Source organism: Phalacrocorax aristotelis, chromosome Z (genome assembly GCF_949628215.1).
Source record: "Phalacrocorax aristotelis chromosome Z, bGulAri2.1, whole genome shotgun sequence".
Taxonomy (NCBI): Eukaryota; Metazoa; Chordata; class Aves; order Suliformes; family Phalacrocoracidae; genus Phalacrocorax; species Phalacrocorax aristotelis.
The window spans coordinates 78,519,105-78,538,366 of NC_134311.1; the positions used below are offsets into that span (position 1 = coordinate 78,519,105).

Below are 19,262 nucleotides of genomic sequence, written 5' to 3' on the forward strand. Positions count from 1 at the left end.
GCACCATTTTCAGGTTAGCAGAGAAATCCTTGAACAACGAGCAGCTAACAACTGGCTAAATGCCAGGTTTCACCCGTTGTGGCAGGGACGTATTTGGCCATATATTTTTATTTGTACATCCCCCATAAAGTTGAATCATCGGGCAAATTCTGCATTACTGCTTAATCAGAACCTAAGCCATGTACATGCTTAAACGAATGGGAGGCAATATTGATTTCCAAGGGAGGAAGCACAATCTAAATCATTTTATTATCAGTTCAGACTCACTTTTTTTTCTTGTTCTTACAGCAAAATCCACTGCTCAAATGGCTTTAACCTACCTCTGTTACCATCAGTAATAGAGATCCTCAATCCAGCAACTGGCTGAGCACCCACAAGCTCTTTCAAAGCCCTAGGGAAAGCTTAGAGGAATCCTGGGAAGCATCCAATATCATATTGGACTGATATGTATAACAGCTATTTCAGGCTTTTCTTCCCTATTTGTTACCATGCCGGATAAAAAAGGCATTAACTAATTATTTTAATTGCACTTTTTGTAGTATTTCTCGCAGGACCTGGACTGCAGCTGCCTCAGCTTGATCCCATCTGGCTGGGGGATGGGAAGCTATTATAAAATGTGTTTTCCCCAGAGCGAATAGGACTTTCTGCTGCAGCTGTCTTTATGGAGGTGGGGGAGCTATTGGAAACAGGTGTATTGCACATAAATGCTCCCTGGTTTGAAACTATCTAATAGATTCCAGTAGGAAAACTTCAATCAACTCCACAGGATCAAAACCAGCCTAACTCCCACCCCTGTTTTTTGCAGGGGCGGGGGGGAAGACACGATGATTACTTTTAAAAGAACAAATACCTCTGTGGGGCTGAAGTCTTGAAAAGGCATTTATGGCTTTCCAACAAGAATTTTACTAGTTTCTGAAAGCAAAATATTACAACTTTTTGAGCAGTCATGATCTCACAGGCAATGAATTATCTACAATGAGATTAAGATCACTTATGGAAAAATATGCTGTTAGCAATGGAGTGAAGGAAAACACCCACACACAAACCTGATTAATCAAGTACAATTGGCAGCAAGCATAGAGTGTGTTCCTTAGGAGACATTTTTTAGTGCAAATGAGTTTTTGCTTGGCTCCAAGAGATGTTGTCATGTCTTCCCTACTCCCATTCCTGTTTCAGACCTTGTCAAAGGCTCTGTCGGTACCTCAGACCCCACATGTCCTGACTCATTTTGCTTGGGCTCCAGTCTTTTATAGATGCTTGGTTACAAGCAAGAGGGAAGGTAGCTGGGATATGCATTGGTCCCAACCAGAGTATCACTGCTAAATATCGGCATTTCTCCCTGAAAATCCTGCTTATGTTAAAGATAAGCTATATTGGTATAATGGGCACCAGGCTGGTTATAAGGCATTCCCAGGAGCTGGTGAGACCCAGTTCTCCAGACAATCTATGATAACATAACCTCCTGAACATGTTGCTGGGAACCTCTTTGTACCCAACTCCTTTGGGGTGGACTGGAGGGTGAAGTTCCACCCGCCCCAGTTAGAATTTGATAGCCAGAAGCAGATATTGCTCCTTCTCCATGTCTGATATCAGGGACTTAACTTTTCCCCCCCTGTGTTATTTTAGTTCTTTTTCTGAACGTATAACAGAGGTGCTTAGAGCCCAGAAAAGGAGCTTTGGGAAACATTTCTGTTTTTTCAGTAAACAAATTCTGACAAGTCAAACATCCACAGTACAAGAGCTCCCTTCCCCTCTCTGACCTCTGCCTTCCAGCTTGGGGAGGTTGTCAAAGGCCTTTCTCCTCCCCTCACATCTTCTACATCCGCAGCCTGGTCTGTGCACTATGTTACTTCTTGCATGCTACCCTGGAGCGACACAGCATCTCCTGACTCTGGAAGAGACCAAATCGTATTATTTTGGGTACAGAAAGGGTTTTCTTTGACTCTTCTACATCTGCACAGTTGCTTAATGAAAGTACATCATCTGGTCTAACAGGCCCTAATAAAAGAAAAAGAAAAAGAAAAAAGAAAAAAGAAAAAAGAAAAAGAAAAAAGAAAAAGAAAAAGAAAAAGAAAAAGAAAAAGAAAAAGAAAAAGAAAAAGAAAAAGAAAAAGAAAAAGAAAAAGAAAAAGAAAAAGAAAAAGAAAAAGAAAAAGAAAAAGAAAAAGAAAAAGAAAAAGAAAAAGAAAAAGAAAAAGAAAAAGAAAAAGAAAAAGAAAAAGAACCTACTTTCTCAAACATTTCCAACTAGATGTTCCAGGCTACATTATTGTATGGAAATGTTCATGGTGTGCCAGGACAGAATGATCCTTTAATGGCCGAAGATAACACAAAGCTGCAGTATTACAAGTACTACAACCTGGCCTAAGCTGGTATTACCCATGGAAAAAGCAAATCTGTCCTGCTCTCGGCTACCTGTCTTTGCTGTTGCACTGCTCCTTCCCTTTTGTACAGCACTGGTGTTTGCACGGATGTGTCATGGCTATGAGAGTAATCCAGTTTAGAATAAACCCAGAAGAAAAATAATTTAAAAGGTTAGTTTTAATGTGGATCCGCTTCCCAGCCCAGATTCACTGCACAAGCACACAAACACTCCCTAAAACCAGGAGAGGGGATGTTACGTAGGAGGCATGAGCAGGGAAGTTGGAGGTGAAGGAGTGAGAACAGACTCTTCTGGCAGCTGTGCTGGCTTTTGTCAGCTAAAGAGTTTGCAGAATGGGCGTTAATAAATGACTTGTGGCATCCTCAAGCAAGCCCTGCTGAAATCTTTAACTGCAGGAGAGCTACTGCCTCACTGTGTACCCTTGGGAGAGCCGCTTGGCTTCAGTCTGCCTTAGCTGGAAAGCTGGTGGGGAGGGACATGCAGGTGCACAGGCCTGGCAGTGTGATGCTGTGGTTGAGCTAGGCTTTGCTGGATGTTGCGTAGCTGCTGGTGGGCAATTATGTACAAAATCACAACAGTGATGCTAGAAAGCTCCAGGCATCTTCACCAGATATTGCTGGCCATTAATCCAGCAGAAGGCTGCTAATGGCATCTGATCATTTGCTTTGTGCTACTGCCATTTAAGGTCACTCTGAAGGACACCACCTCTTCTATATTTTACAGTGTGAGATTCAGGCAAAAGAAGAATCACGGGTTTCAGAGAATGAATTTTCAAAATGGCAATAAACTGATGAGATGTGAATTTTATTTTATAAGTCTACAGCAATGAACTGAAAAGGAATAAACTCTTTAAAAGCAAGGATCTCTGATGATAAATGAAATGCCACCTACTGAGAGCAGTTGAAGAACTCATTCATGACACTTCAATACTAAAATAGTTAGAACAACCCTCTGATTACGGACCCCACCCACCGGAAAGCCCTACTGTGGTGCAGCTCTCATGTGCCCACCTGGCATCACCACACATGGAGAAATGCACACCATCCCCCAGGGAGTTCATGACATGCCAGTGTACAGCAGAGATTTTCAATATGGGTCAGAGAGGGATGTACCAGCACAGGGGTAAGGGCAGGTAAGGGCAGCCAGCAGCGTGCTTCACATCATCCATGCACAGAGAGGACCAGACCTGCCAGCTGCAGCTGGGCAAACTTTCAACACCAGGAGTTGGTACCAAGCTTAAGAGCCTCTCAGTCCAGCCTTTGGAAGATGACTTTTAGTCAGTGTGGTTATGCAGTGGCCAACGCTGGCTGTGGCAGGCTATTACTATTTGTTCCTCCCCAGCAAAGACAACAGACACATCATTCACTACCTGATTTGAAAAGACCTCACACAGCAGCCCAGGGCCATTGGCTTCAACTATTGCTCAGGTGTTGCCCTAAGGTCAGAGGATAACAGCTCTTTCTCATAGTCAGGAAAGTCAGCTATCACATGGGAAAACAGCAAAAATAGAGCCAAGATAGAGGGAGGAAAGAGAGGCAGGACCTTGCCTATCTTGACACTTCAGTAGCTCCTTACAACCTCAAGGAAAGAGTTAATCCGATTCAGAATGGATGGTGAGCATCAATGCAGGGTTAGTTTGCAGAGATGTAGCTTCCCTGTAGCTAAAAACAGCAATAATGAGATTGTGTCACTCAGCAGGTGTACCACTGCCTGCCTTCCTGTTCATCCCCAGGAAGGGTTAAGCTAGAAGACCAGATTGATCCTTCCTGCCCTGCATAAGGAAAACTCTGAGGGAGTAGGTGTAAGAGGCTAGGACAGCACCTGGAAGTCAGAGGTACCAGCTAAATGACATGAACTAGCCAGACTGAAAAATCCCACGTCCTGTGGAACAGCTCCAATGCAGGACTAGGTTAGGAACAATGACTTAGCTCTGTCCAGATCTCTTAAGAACACATTGAAAACACGTTTTAAAACACTTAAATAATAGGGGGTTTTATTACAGACTAGTGAATGTCCAGAGGGAAAAGTAACCAGCTTATATAGCAAGTGAGCCTTACTATTCAGGTCAAACACAATTCTTCCTATGTCCTGCAGTCAAAGGAGGGTCCAAATGGGGTACTGAATCCTGCCTTCACAAGCACACAGGACAGCAGTGTAGTCAAGAGCAAAATTTGATTGGAAAAAAGGAGTAAACTGGCCATTTCAATCCCTGCTGTAAGCATTCCTACTTAACCACAGCTGATGGTTTTAGAATAGTAGGCCTGAGGATTAAAGTATTATGTGGCTGAAAACACCACATCGCATCTCTAAAATTAACTTGCTTTGTATCATTTAATAGTCTGCATACTCTTAGGATCAATTCTTAGGTCCTCGTTCACTAGTGGGAAACTTCACCTCAAATCTAGTTAATGTTTAGGGTTACTCACTCACTCTCAGAGGCTTTTATAAGAGAGACTGCCTCCAACTCTGCTTTATCACATTTTCTAGTTTGTACTCTTCATATCCTAACTTAGCGGCTTCCCTGGGAACCAGTGAACTTCCCACGTGTAGATGCAGGAGAACTGCAAGCCCGGTTTTTAATTTACATGGATAATTCTTAACACAAAATAGTAATGCAATGTCCATTCACTCAAATATCTTAACTGTAAATAATATACCAGACTATCAGACTACCTTCTGAAAAAAAAAAAAAAAAAAGTATAAAAATATAGCCAGCTCCTGGCTGGCTACATCCAAATGCCCTCTTTTTACATGCCCAGCTTCCAGACTTCAGGCACTAGAAGCTTTACCCATGTTTTTTTCCTCCATTCATTCCAAATAATAGAAAGTAAATTTTCTGGGTGTCAGTTTATGCAGAAAAAGAAAAAAAAAGCCTATTACATTAGAACTGGCAAATGAAAAGTCTGATTAAAGCTCAGCATTGATAGCATTAATCAGATATACATCTAATTAAGGATATGTATTTTCCTTTTCCTGAACCGAAATTTTAAAAAAATTAAACCCTGCTTCACTTCTGGAGGAAATGTGCGCTGGATCTTGCTACGGGCCTGCTCAGAATGTGTGTGTGGTATGTTAAGTGCAGAATTCATCTGATTGAACATTAGCTCTCTCAGTGACACATCTCGAACAGAGCTGTTCAGCAGACTCCTGCTATAGCCAGCCGTTGAAAACAGGCTTCTCCAGAAATGTTGCATTGCTTTTTAAGGTAGACAGACAGGCAAATCAGTCATTGGGTGTGCTTCTTTCTCCCCACTGACTACAGAAAGTGCCTAAATTACTAGCTTAGACTAGAGAACTAGCTTCTTTTCAAGAAGTAGTTCTTTATAACTAAAATTAAAGTAGTTTTTTACAATTAAAACTATATGAGGTGAATCCCAACTTGATTCAAAGCTGACCAAAGGCGATGCAGAAACTACCATTAACATTCTTGAACTCTGTTTTTTTACATTACTAAGGGGTGAATAAGGCCTCCATTCACCTCTTTCTGACACCTCTGTAGCTACTTTTACTCCTGCTCAATACCAAAATAAGGCACCATGAGTTTACACAATGATGCAGAAGAGCAGAGATACAGAGAGAGAGAGATATATGGCTGTAGGAAATACATTGCATCCTCCTACAGCCTCCTCCATCACTACATGCCAGGGTTCACCTCAGCCTTCCTCTGCCTTTGTAGCCTGGTGGCTGGACTGAGCTCAGACTTCTGGTAAGGGAAAACCCATGCCCTTGACCTCCAGGCTGGCTTGATGCCCACCCACCCAGAACAGATTTATCTGCAGAAAGCTTCATCCCCAAGCCATGGGCAGGTTAAGGCATCCAGAGATAGTGTGACTTGATCAAGACCCTGTAATGTGGAAGTGGCAGAGCAAAGACTACAACACCTACCATGGATTAAACCCAAGGTACAGATGACATTGTCACCCATCCAAACCACCTTCCTTTCTTCTTATATCTCGGTTTTAATTTCTTTCGTCTTTGAAAAGCATTCTAGTTATTATTGGTAGGGAAAGAAACCAAGAAAACAGGATGCTTTCATCTAAAGGTCATAATTTAATTTGAACTTTACCATCTAAAATTTCAACATCACTTAAAAACTCCTGGAAGAAAGGAGAGGTAACAAGTTGGAGAAGGTTTATGGAATGAATGGTGAACACAGAACAACAGACTGGGAGCATCAACACCGGCCAAATACAATCTGAATATGTAATGGGAACTAAGGTTGGGGTGACACATCCACTCAGCTCAACCTATGAGATTCCATGGCTAAACTGGGACTGGAACTCTCATTCACAGAGCCAAAATCTCATATATTCACAGATTAATTTACGATGGAAGGAAGTTCTTGGACTCTAGTCCAAGCACCACTCAGAGCAAGGCCTACTCTGAAACTGTGACAGGTTGCTGGGGCCTTCTCCAGTGAAGCTTTGAGTATCTCTAAGGATGGAGATTCCACAGGCTCTCCTAGCAGCCTCTTGTAATATTTGAATGAATGCTCCCGGGAGTCCATTTAATAAATTTGCTTTGAAATTCTACAAAACTTTAGTAATTCTTCTCAGGACAGTTTTTCTTTCCTCTTTATCTACCTATATAGTGCTGCCAAAAATTAATCAGTGGTTAAAAAAATCAAATAAGAAATAATTTGCTAAGTGACCAAGAAAATGTAACAGGTTTTGAGGTCTAGGACCTCAAGCAATTTGCTTTCAGCCCTGACTCAAACCATTTTCCTTTACATAATGAAAAGCACTGCAGGGAGGATTCATTTACCTAACTAATAATACCTCTCATTCTGTTCTAAGCCTTAAGAGATGTCAAAAGCTTAGATGAAAAGCAGTAGGAGCCACGCCACCTTTGCTGAGCTCAAAATGTTTTGCAAGAAACAATATTCCTGGTTTCCATGTGATTTTTAAATCCAGAGCATAGGACACTAAAAGCTGCGGATAACTGGCACAGATAATATAGCAATATTTTGGGGTTTCATCATAAAGAACACAACCCCTTGGAAAATAGGTCTATTGAGGTGTGAAGGGGGTAGGTATCGACAATACTTTGAATCTGCTCTTTGGTATTTTTATTATTAGCTGCCTAACTGGGAACTATGTCAATTTCTGCTACAGGTCTAGGAAGCTGCCCATGCTAAGAAAATTCCACCAGCTATAGTCTTATTTCTAAAAATTATATACTGGAGGTTCTTAATGTATATATGGTTATCTTTACATGAGTAAGTACAGAGACATCTACTAAAACTGAATGATACTTGCTTTTCTTTACAGAAGAGAATGTTGCATTCTAAAAATATCGTAAATTACAGGACTCAAGTGAAGAATATTGACAGAAAGAAGTGCCTTACTAGGATATTGAAAAATACTTCAGGATTGAAATACCAGAAGTAATAGAATTTTAAAATTAACAGTCAAATAAATAAGATTGAAAAATAAGAAATTGCTTTAAAAGAGGAGATAGCAGTTAGTAGTTTGGGAACTACAAAACACTGACTGCTTGCCAGGATCACATGGAACATAGAGTCCCTCCAACAAAGATGATCACACACAATTTTTACGAGTAAAATCACTTATGGGATATTGGCAGAAGCAGCAGCAAAATAGAACTGATAACTGAGCACATAGTTCTCACGTTGCCAGCGAAAACAGGCCAACAGCTATTTCTTTCTCAGATCTCGAGTCAGGATATATATAACTGAGTTCATAAATTGGGACTGCTGGTTGGCCCAGTGTTAAAGGTCCAAAAAGAGGCATTTTGCTAAAAGCACATAAGTAGCTAAGAACACAGAAGGACTGCCAGTGTTTAAACTTGTCACGCAGAAAGATGCTTTTCTAACTTAGCATTAAAGGGCAAAGACAATAAGGTGAGATTTCACTTCAGAGGTTGTACTTCTCTTTCCGCTCTTGAAAAAGGGAGCTAAAAGCTACTTACTGGGTCTACATCCTCACTGGTAAGACCCAGAGAGACTGAGATTTTTAGTACGCTATTTTTCTTGTACTAATTAAAGCTAATTTTCCTACCAGAGACTGTATTCACAGTTACGAGCAATAAATTTAAATATTTTACAACAATCCTTTCCACATCTTAATACCCAAATAGTAAGAACTACACTCTTGAGAGTTTCGTAAGGCAAATGCATTCTAATTCTTTGAGGAATCATTGGAAAGTTGATAAATGAACGCTAAGGGTTAAAACTGACGATGATGAGCAAATGCAATAAAAAGTAATTTTCTTGGGCTGTGACTCTGAGTCCCATTAGAACAACTCGCCTGACCTACAATGCTGCCTCCGGCACCCTCTTTCCCAGTGATGAACTATTGATTACATCTGTATTCTGTCACTTTCAGTGACCTAATAAGGCTTCCACATCCTCATTTGAAAAATACCTTTTAAGGGAAAGCTGGCCTGAAAAGGAGCTAGACGTAAAATTAGCAAACTGACATTCCCAGAATTCTATAAAAAGGGGTTATTCTAATTAAAACCTAGACCAATGCTGTCTATGGTACCACAGCTGTACTGGTCCAATGGCCAAAGTGCTAGACAGTTAGACTTAAGCTACAAAAAACATCTGGCAACTTTGCAGCAACTTAAGGTTGTCTTCCACCTGTCCAAGTTTCCTTTCCTATTCAAATCCTGGAAGTCAGAGTTTCCCAGCTGCATCTCCTTCATCACATTCAGTGTAACTGGTGACAGGTCTGCAAATATTACACAACATTTTACTGAAAATTCCCTGGATCTTGGGCAACTTAGTATTTTCAAAGTGCTTCTATATCCTTGGAGAGAAGATGCTATATAAATGCAAATACTGACTACTCCCATTTTCTCACTTTCTCTGACAGGAAAACACTTCTGTTTTTCAATACTTTAGACTAAATACACACTTGTGCCTGAAATATGGACTTCTAAAAATAAGTTAATATTACAGTCAGTAGAATAACAGCCAAGAATAAAATCACTCTGCAAAAGCAGATCTTTTCTTTGCACAACCTATAAGTATTTAGGTCCAGAGGAAACCAACACTGGTGGTCAAAAACACCTGTAGTCTTTAAATACCTCAGTAAAAAATAGTTGCGGTCTTTCAAAACCATGATGCCTTCACATATTCACTTGCTTTAGAAATATTAGAATTTTTCTAGAAACAGGTTTGGGTGCTTCTGTACAATGATGCTAAACAAAGCTTATTTTGGCCCTGTCCATTATAAAATTTGGATCATTTTTTAGTGAAAATCAAGTTGTTCGGTTACTGTTAATCTGAAATACTACACCTAATTACTCCATCAAATATCTCTGTCTGATAAACCTGTGAAAAAGTCTTTTGAGAAGGTATTTATGTACATATGCATCCTGGCCTTCTGCCTAGAGGCAGGGCGCAAAACCATGCTGAGCACAGGGTTGAATGGGTGGCTGGAGAGTCATTTAGTTCTTCAAAGCAAAGCTGTAGTAGGACGTGGGTGATGCACCATGCCTCTGTAGAGCAATTAATTGCAACTACTGCAGCCCATGTTTGTGGTTTCTGCATTCCTTCAGGAATACCTAAGCATTCTTTTTTGCCCATGAAACAACGGCAAAACGAAACAAGCTATGTTTTCTCTATTGGCGTTTATCTTGGAAGTCCTGGTCCACCATTTTTTGAAATCTTGGCTTTTATCTTTTTCTCTTTTCTGTGATGTTTCAGCACTCTTAAAAACCTTGCATGTAATTAGAGCGTGTAATGTCAGAAGGGTGCAGTGCTGCTAGCAGCCTCCCCGGATGTGATGGGCAGATTCATTATCGCAATCTCTCAACATATTGGTGGACAGTGGATTCTAGACCCTAGATAAGAGATTTACTTGGAAACAGGAAATAAGATCTTAAATATCTATCTTCAAGGGCAGAGCCAATGTCTCATCTGCAGGGTCAGATGCTAAAATACAGGTTCCTTTCTTCTCCCATGCCTATCCACACACTGGACGATCTGCTCTGCTATTTATTTTAATGGGGTCCCGTATGACCTGCAGCATCAGCAAAAGCCCTGATCACTCATCCTAAAACTCATGCTCATGCTCAAATGACATTCATTTGATTAACTTGGCAGCATCTGCACAATGCTCAAATACTATTTAGGTAGCGCAGCAAAAAACACCCTGCAACACCACACAAGTCAAGTTGAGGCAAATCGTATCTGAGTCAGATTTAATAAGACTTAATTTGACTTCTGATTTGTTTACACTTCATCGCACAGTCAGTTTCCATTATGACCCCTCTTTATTTCTTAATTCTGGAATTCCACACCATTCCCTTAACATAAGAAACTATTATTAGAGTTAGTTAAATACTCCAAGATTTTTTGGCAACTGTGTTCAGTGCAAGTGTTAACAGCTTGCTAACACATCCAAAGGAATCAATCTAAAGCACACATGAAGTTCAGCAGCTAACTGCAAGCGATCTTTAGCTTACAATCCCCCCTCCCATAACACGCATGCGTCTTACAGATGTGCCATGCCTGTCTCCGGACTCTCGTTTTCTTCCATATAAATGTATTTTACTTTTTAAAAAATCACCATTTGAAAACTAATTATTTTGTGTTTGGAGTTGATTCACAGTTTTTAACAAAGCTTTCTGATTAATGCAGATCACTATGGAGCTAGATTTCCTCTAAAGGTTCACAAGAATGTATCAGAAATGTGCTATAGAGAGAAAAGCACATACCATCTGCAAGAAATCCAGCCAGACCAGGAGAGCAGCAGCAACCCGACGTTTTTCTGTCAAATTGCCCCTTATTTTACTGTGATTGCTTATTTACCTTCTACACATGCTGTGGCTGCCCTCCTGCTATGCCAGATTGCCCCTTTCTCTCTGTTTCTCCTCCACTGCCACTCATGAGCTCCTGCTTCTTTTGCTCTTTGAATCGCAGGCTGTCCCCCTCTTTCACCTCCCCTAAGCGTCAAGCCAGATCCAGCCTTCACCTCTGCATCACAGACAGCTTCCACCAATGCTGCGTTTCAGTTTCCTCCCGATGTCAAATTTCAGCCCAGCCCACGAAACCCACCCCCTGCCTTGGCTCTTGCATCATGAGCTAGAAAGCCTTCCTATGCTCAAGACTTTGTAAGGGATATTTGCAGGGAAGCAGCAGTTTTATTCACTCTGTACTTTCTCTTCTATTTCTTTTGCAGGTTTTCTCTCTTTTGTGACAAGAAACAGCTGGGTGTTATGTGGGGAAGCCTCTTTCTTGAACTAAATCCTTTCCTTTGCTGGAAACAGTTCTTTCAGTTGCTCCAGTGGCACTGAAATCCCCTGGAGTCAATAAAACTCCTCTAAGGAGCATTTCTACTCTCAAGATTTATTTTTGTTATCTAAAAGAACCATTTAGACTGTCTTTGAAGATGTTTATTTATCTTAAAATGTGAACAACATTCCAAATCTAAAATTCTAAATCAATGCAACTTCTTATAGGTAAAACTGCTGAAAAGCAAAAAAAAGGGGCAGAAGACTTCTTTTCTGCATAATTTTGAGATAAATACTGAATCTACAGGTTAATCCTGCTAACTGCCTCATGAGTAACTTGACTCATACACTGATCTGTTTGGGGCCATTCACCTGATGATAGTGGTAACACAAAATAAGTCAAAATTTGCAGAATCTGGGCTCTTAGATGAATAGCTAATTGAGGCCAGGACTGCCTGCTACTGTGTGTTTAACACACAGGACAAGGCAGCTTTCTGCTCCTGCTAAGAGCCTCCAGCCAGATCTTCAGTAAGACTGAACAATAACAACAGATTGCTGATGACATCTGGAGCAGTGTCCCTGCCTTACCAACTCTCCATCACATTTTACACCTCAAATCAGGTCTGAAGTTTTAAAGCTGGATAAATGTGCGAGCTTGCTTAGATACACCCACACAGATAAGATAATGGAGAAGAAGTTACACTGCCGTTCTGGTACAATTTGCGATCTCTGTAATCCTGTCATAACTTAGTTCACTTGATATTTCCACTTAGAAAATGCTTTCCCCAAGCTCTGGGCAACTCATTCTGTTTAAAACACACCACCACTAAATCTGGACTCTAACACAGGGAAATCAATGACCGTACCATACCCCAGCTTTCCCATTGGTAGACTAGAACTCCCAAACCAGAAACATTTGCAGGTTTCCCCAGGGGAAAAGGGAATAAGAGGGATAAAATGTTTTTCTGCCACCCCAGTATGTACTTGACGGAGAAGAGTTGGTGGTCATAAGGAGGTCCCAGCACCCTAGGCCCCACAATAAACTCACCTCCAGTTTATGGGAACATTTCTGGAAACTTCTCATGAAAGAACTGGGATTTATCTGAATAGTGAAGGTTTGCTATATATGTTTCTCCCTCTGTTTTTACTCATTGTGTTTACGCTTACAGTAATATGACTTCATCTTTTACTTACCACCATCAACACTGCCAGATAACAGTGGGCCAACAGGAGATGGGCAGAAGAGACTGTGAGTTCTTTAAGGCAACATTTCTGAAATTTTCAGAATTTTGTTTCCTCCCACAGAAAATGCAGGAAAAAGGAAAGGGAGAACAATGTTTTCATCAGATCACAAGGATCAGGGAGAAATGGCAAATCCAAAGTATCTCAGGAGTGATTATTCACAGAGAGATATCCCTCAAAGGCACAAAGCAGATTATAAGACATCAGTGTTAAAAATGCTGTAAAGGTGCATGCACAGGCACTGAAGGGTTCTGGTGCTTATTAGCAGGGACAAGATGAGGTCCTTCTGCTTCCAAGGGATATTGTTATCAACATAGCAGTATACCCTGCTACCATTAGAATACCTTGCTACTTTCTTTTGCTCTGGTTGTGGAGCAGTACCCTGACCACAGAGAAAAATATTAAAATATAAACCACAATAGAATTAAAAACTCAGCAGATGGAGAGTGCTACAGAGCATTCACTTCCTGAGAAAGCGAGATGCTGTTGCCATTTTGCTATTAATGTCACAAATGACATTCCCATAAATGTTGCCAACTCTGCTCTGCTAAACATTTGTGAAGTAAGAGAAAGTATTTTGTCTGGAGACAGCGATGATGATGATGCCCGGTTCATTGAACCAATATAAACAGGTGTCAATAATGGCACCACAGCAGGGCAGATAATCTGACGAACGCTCTCTGTGTTACTGCCAAGTCACGTCCGGTGACACTCACAAGTTACTGCCTAGAAGCACAACTCAAGACTCTGCTTTATAAGAGAACCTGCAATATTTATTTTGCATCCAGTGTGCATGAGTTTGAGTTGGTTTGCATTATGTTGCATTTTCAGCTTCTGGGGGCAACAGGCAAGCTGATCACAGAATCACAGAATGGCAAGGCAATCACGGATAAGGCAAGGCAAGGAAAAGAGAGATAGAGGCACAGCTAGTTTTAGGAACATAGTGAACAACCCAGTATTTCAGCTCTGTTACAGCTGGACTACAACCACACTGCAAAGCTGGCAGATTACAGCCTTGCCCACATATGCGTCCACAACTTCCTTTCAGCCATGCTGGCAAACACAGCTTCAAGTTGCTGACTGTGGACACCACAACACGGAAAGTCTGTGGTGTAGAAATACCCTCAGTGGTGTATGTACAGGGAATCTTGTAAGGGGTTAATTTTGCTCTAAGGGATTTTGTACAGCCAGAAATCATAGAGTTCAAAAGCCTAACAGGATTTTTAAAAAGGATTGGAGGAAGCAAATACCCACAGTTACATTAGAGATAATAGCTCTGGAGATAATAATGATATGTTTTAGGAGACATAAAACCCCCTCCAGTTTCAGAATAGAAGCCAGCCATTAAACTGCTTATGATGACAGAAAAACACCCCTGCATGGGCTTCTCGTTTCAAAACTGCCAAGTGCCAGAGATTTATGCCTTTTTCCTCAGAAGCCGCAAGCAACAGCCATTCAGAAACTGTATTGTACGCTGACCTGATACTGAAACAAATAGAACTACTTCTACTTTTTGCTGTAATCTCTGATTACACATATATCTGAAGCATTTCACTAGATTCCACCCAAGTGAAGGCCCCAGAGATGTGAAGATCTCTGTGTAGTCCTAGACATGCCTGGCCAAGCACAGGAGAGCAGGACGATAGGAACGCAGGTTTTGCCAACAATTCTGCAGCATCATGCCCCGAAGAGTGCACTGAGAAAGTTAAACAATAAATAATAAATTCTGAAATGCAATACTTTCCCTACAGTCACCTCCAAGGCTAGGAAGGACGCCCTGAGACCAAGCCAACTGCAGCTCAGCATTACTGCAGGGCACAAAAATTGGCTGAGGACAAGCACTGTTCTTCTTCGGAGCAGTTACCACTTCAAGAGGGGGAAAAGTTCCTTCTCCTGGAACTCCAGCATCCTAAAGTCTCCATTAAGGCCGTTGAAAACCAAGCCTCCGTAACCTCTTCTACATTATAAAGGTGGTTCAGACAGTTACTGAGAAAATTTTTCGTACTCATTCTCTGTTTATTCTGGGGTTCTCTCTGAAGTGGGAAATGATCTAATAGATATTTTTGATGATGGAAGGAGCACTCTTTTCCTAGACACAAACAGAACAGTTGAATATAAATTAGAATTATATTTGCCAGAGAAGACAAGAGAAGGAAAATTCACAGTCAGAGCTGGAATATTATTACACCATATGCTTTTCAGCAGCCAAGCACAACAGGGTCCCTCCACGATCCTTGCCTTACTGCACCCTGTTGTATTTCCACCTGGAAAGACATATGGCAGTGCCTAAGAGACAAATCCTTCCTTTTTCTTTTTTCTGATGTTAATGTTATTTCCCAGCTTTAAAGGAACATTTGATTATGAAACTATCCTGTCATCACTCAGATAAGCAGAAATAATTAACAGTACTGTTATTGTAGCAGTAATGCTTTTCACTTCTCCATAGTAGCTCTAAGAGAGTTATCTTGGATCAATTCTGCTTGAAGAGGGCTATATGGAGACACCTTTTCAAAAAAAAAAGTGCATAAAGTTGATTATTATGAGCCTCATGATAGTTGTGGTATGAAAGGAAGATGGTGAAGCTCTAGATTTTCTTCATCAGCCTGGATTAATATGATTGTTGTGGAGGGCTGCTCTACAGCCACCCCCCTTCAGTGCGGCTGCCCTTCCTCTGGTCATCTCACACTGCATCTTAGCCCTGTGATATCCACTGCCTCAAAGGGGCATATGTGCCTTGGCAGGCTCCAGCCAGAGATAAGGTTTGAATGACCCAGCAGCTGATCCAACTGGGCTTTGAAGTGTCAGTTCCTCCATCCCAACCTGAAAGTGCTCACAGTGGTTTTACCATTCAAGGAACTGCTGTGTCTGGCTCAAGCTGGGAGGTTTCAGTCTTATTCTGCTTGCTTCCTGAGTAATAAAGATCCAGACATTCCTTAGAGATTTCAAACCCTGTACGTATGGGCTCACCAAGACTGCTCATTCCTGACAGAGCTTCTTGAAATCGTTTTCACTTCTGCATTGGCTTTGCTCAGGGCAGCCTTATTGCGTTGCCACTTGGCCTATGCCATTCTTTGCAATCAGTTACAAAACGTATCCTGATCCCAGATAAACAGATGTGACCTTTTCAGTGCAATTTGGCAAATGTTCTCAATGTAGCAAAGTTACCAGAAAGCTGAGTGGTAGCCCTTATTTAATTCAATGGAGAAAATCTGCCTCCATTCTTCCTGAAGCAGAAGAACACTTCATTACTCATACTTTCCTTTTCATTCTGTTTTACAACCAGAATTGAATGAACACTATGACTAAACTTTCTTGAATCTTTGATAAAACGTAGCTATTTCTACATCCATATCACCAAATTTAATAATATAATTTTAAATAATCATACTCCATTATAAGAAGTATTGTAATGATAAATTATGATGAGGCAGGGAAGCATTATTGATTTCATTCACAAGCAGGGACTTCATGGCAAAGAGATTATGTAATTTTCCAGCAAAGTCTTTCACTCATTCCCCAGCCCAAGTCAGGTGCCTTATTTATGAGACCAACCCTCAACTCTAAACGAACTTTGTTCAGTTTTGTTCTTGTTCATTTGGTATACGTAGACAAGCAAGGGTGTTTCACCAGCACGAATGATCACAACAATCCATTTCACATTTACACACATCGGACTAAGCAAAATGCTTGTTTTTACAGCTTGGGGTTTCAAAAACAGTCATTTTGGGCCACGTTACTTCAAACCATTGCCAACAGCAGTCTCACTGATTTAAGGAGAGAAGAATAAAGGCAACACAGAGACAGTACTTTTGAAATTCATATGTGCTGCTTTTATGTGTTTGTATCAGTACTGGATATTCTTGCAAACCATCCAGTGAAGGAGCAGAAATAATATCGTGGCATATTACACTAGTTATTCAGTCACAACAAATCACAGGCAAACAAAAAGCTGAAATGCTTTCTTGAAGTGCCTGTCTCTCTTCATTGTCGGGTAAGGCCTCCAATGCAGGTCTTTTCTTATCTTATCTCTGTTAAATGCCTAATAATTTGTGAGATGAATCCAGGTATTTCTGAGGCGCAGGCAAAATCTGAATATTGACTATGGCCAATGCATAATTTAAAAAAAACATAGCAAGACAACTCATCAGCTTTCTGATCAATAGTTTTAAAGGAATTGCATGCTGTTAGGATAAAAGCTTATGCAGAAAAGAAAATCTAAAGTCACACTGTAACTATATACCCTTGCTTATCAGAATTTCAAGATTAAAATTTAGTGGGACAGTCAAGGGTTCAACAGACAGCCTGCCTGAGATGAGAGGTTAATGGGTTAAAAAACCGATGGCAACAGATTAAGGAAACTTTCAGCTTTAACAGTAGTGTTACCCTGGAAAATCCCAAAAGCTAGCAGTAAATTATTCACTGCCTTTCAAAGATTATAATACCATACAGCTTCAGTTTACAAGTAGTATGATTTTTTCCCACAGTCCTGAAAATCAACACAAATTTTGGACTTTTTCTACTCTTTACAAGGTTTACTGGCATCAGTTTCACAGATTTTCTAATGCTGTATTGGTCAGGTACCCTTCTGCTGCCATAAGTGCATCCATCACAGGCTTTTATTCATACAGAAATATTGTAAAGCAGAAGATTCACAGTGGTATTTTGAGGTAAATAGTCCACTGCTTGCTTGATGAAAAATTTACAGGACTGGTCCCTGCTTGTGACCCAAAAAACACCGCGAACCATCATTTGTAAAGAGGCAGTTGCCTCATCAGGCATCTTATATCACGAAAAGCTTTTGTTGCAGAGTGACTTAGTAATAAAGTTGCATTTTTTTCTTCTCATGCATCATTACTAGAAATCAGACCCAAACAGTTGACCTGCTGAAACATGCATAAACCTGCTGTGTTCAGAGGACCCTCTCAGAGGTGTTAATAGGTTTAGAGAAGTGGTAAATAAAACAAATAGGCTACAGATCTGTCTCAGTTAACTGAGTGTCTTAACAGTACTAATACGGCAAATGAGGAAGTATTTTCGTTAATACATTTGAATAAGACACAAATAAGATTCTAGATTTACAAAACAAGCTAAGTTCTTAGCTAAGATGGTGCCATTCTTATCTGGGCAGGGTTCAAATTTTAACCATTCTAGGGAAAAACCTATATACAAGCAGGCGAAGACAGACTTGAGCTCTTCAGATGCACTTGAAACTCTCAAGATCTGAGGCAACAGCAGCATGGAAGCTATACAGTGATGATAATGGAGTGTCACCCCTGAGTTAACACACTCCCTGAGAAAAGACAGGCATTATTAGCTCAAAACCAGACCAACCAGGCTATCTGCCTTTCAGGTCAGAGCTGCCTTCTGCTTGGCTAACCTGGATGACAACCAGAGAAGGTCCTGCCTGTCTACACAAGCCCCTGTACAAATAACTGTTGGTAACACCCATCCTCCAAACCACTGAATGTTATCAAAATTAATTTGTATAGACTATGAGACCACTCATCTCGGTTACAGCCATGGAAAACCATGTACTCCGTGCACAACAAAGCAAGTCAAATCTATCTGAACCACACAGAAAGCAAAATCTAGACGAAAGTGCATCAGGCTCTACAAAGGAAAAACCTACACTTGTGTGTGAAAAAGAGCAGATCCAGAGCAAAACAGGGAAAGTGAAAATGGATTAAAAACTCTGAGAAACACTAGAAACAGGAAATGGCTCCTCCTGTTCCATCATGGCTTCTCCTGCCACACAGGTATTAACTAGCAGAGGAACCTTCTCCTGCTCCAGTAACGCTTACTGAATAAGGACTCTGGCTTTTTGTGCCCTTAATACAACAGTGAAGCAATACCAGCTACAGTTTGGACCAACTTCTTTTCATGAAGCCTCAGCTACACTTTCACAAACCATTCTTTTCAAAGTTTTTCAAATGTCCAAGTTTCTACTATCTACTCTCACTTACACTGCTGTAAACACAGAATAACTAATCACTTACATGAAATAATTTTAGATTCTCCTAGGGCATATCACAGCATATGAAAAAAAATCAAGTACATTCAGAAGGCAGGTACAAAAATAATATATGACTTCAATTTCACTTATGCCCTTAAAATGTATGCTGAACAGCACACAGCCCGTGGTCTGAGCTATTAGGAAGCATTTCTTTACTGAGAGGGTGGTCAAACCCTGGAGCAGGCTTCCTAGAGAGGTGGTCAATGCCCCAAGCCCATCAGTGTTTAAGAGGCATTTGGGCAATGCCCTTAACAACACGGTTTAACTTTTGGTCAGCCCTGAAGTGGTCAGGCAGTTGGACTCGATGATCATTTTAAATCCCTTCCAACTGAATTATTCTATTCCATTCTGTTCTGTTCTATTCTGTTCTGTTACATTCTGGTTTATTTCTATAGGCATAACTTTCATTTGTCAGGTGCA

The 19,262-nt window shown here is 40.7% G+C and overlaps 1 protein-coding gene across 3 annotated transcripts in view; it reads right to left on the bottom strand.

Annotated features, from left to right (window-relative positions):
• Positions 1–11,280, bottom strand: part of ST8SIA5 (ST8 alpha-N-acetyl-neuraminide alpha-2,8-sialyltransferase 5) — a 68,915-nt gene extending 57,635 nt beyond the window's left edge. For 2 of the 3 annotated variants that reach the window (XM_075078940.1, XM_075078937.1), the window contains exon 1: positions 11,072–11,280. The gene's annotated coding sequence lies outside the window, so the exon portion shown is untranslated. The remainder of the gene's footprint in view (positions 1–11,071) is intronic. The other variant, XM_075078939.1, reaches the window with a different exon arrangement.
• Positions 11,281–19,262: the final 7,982 nt, after the last annotated feature.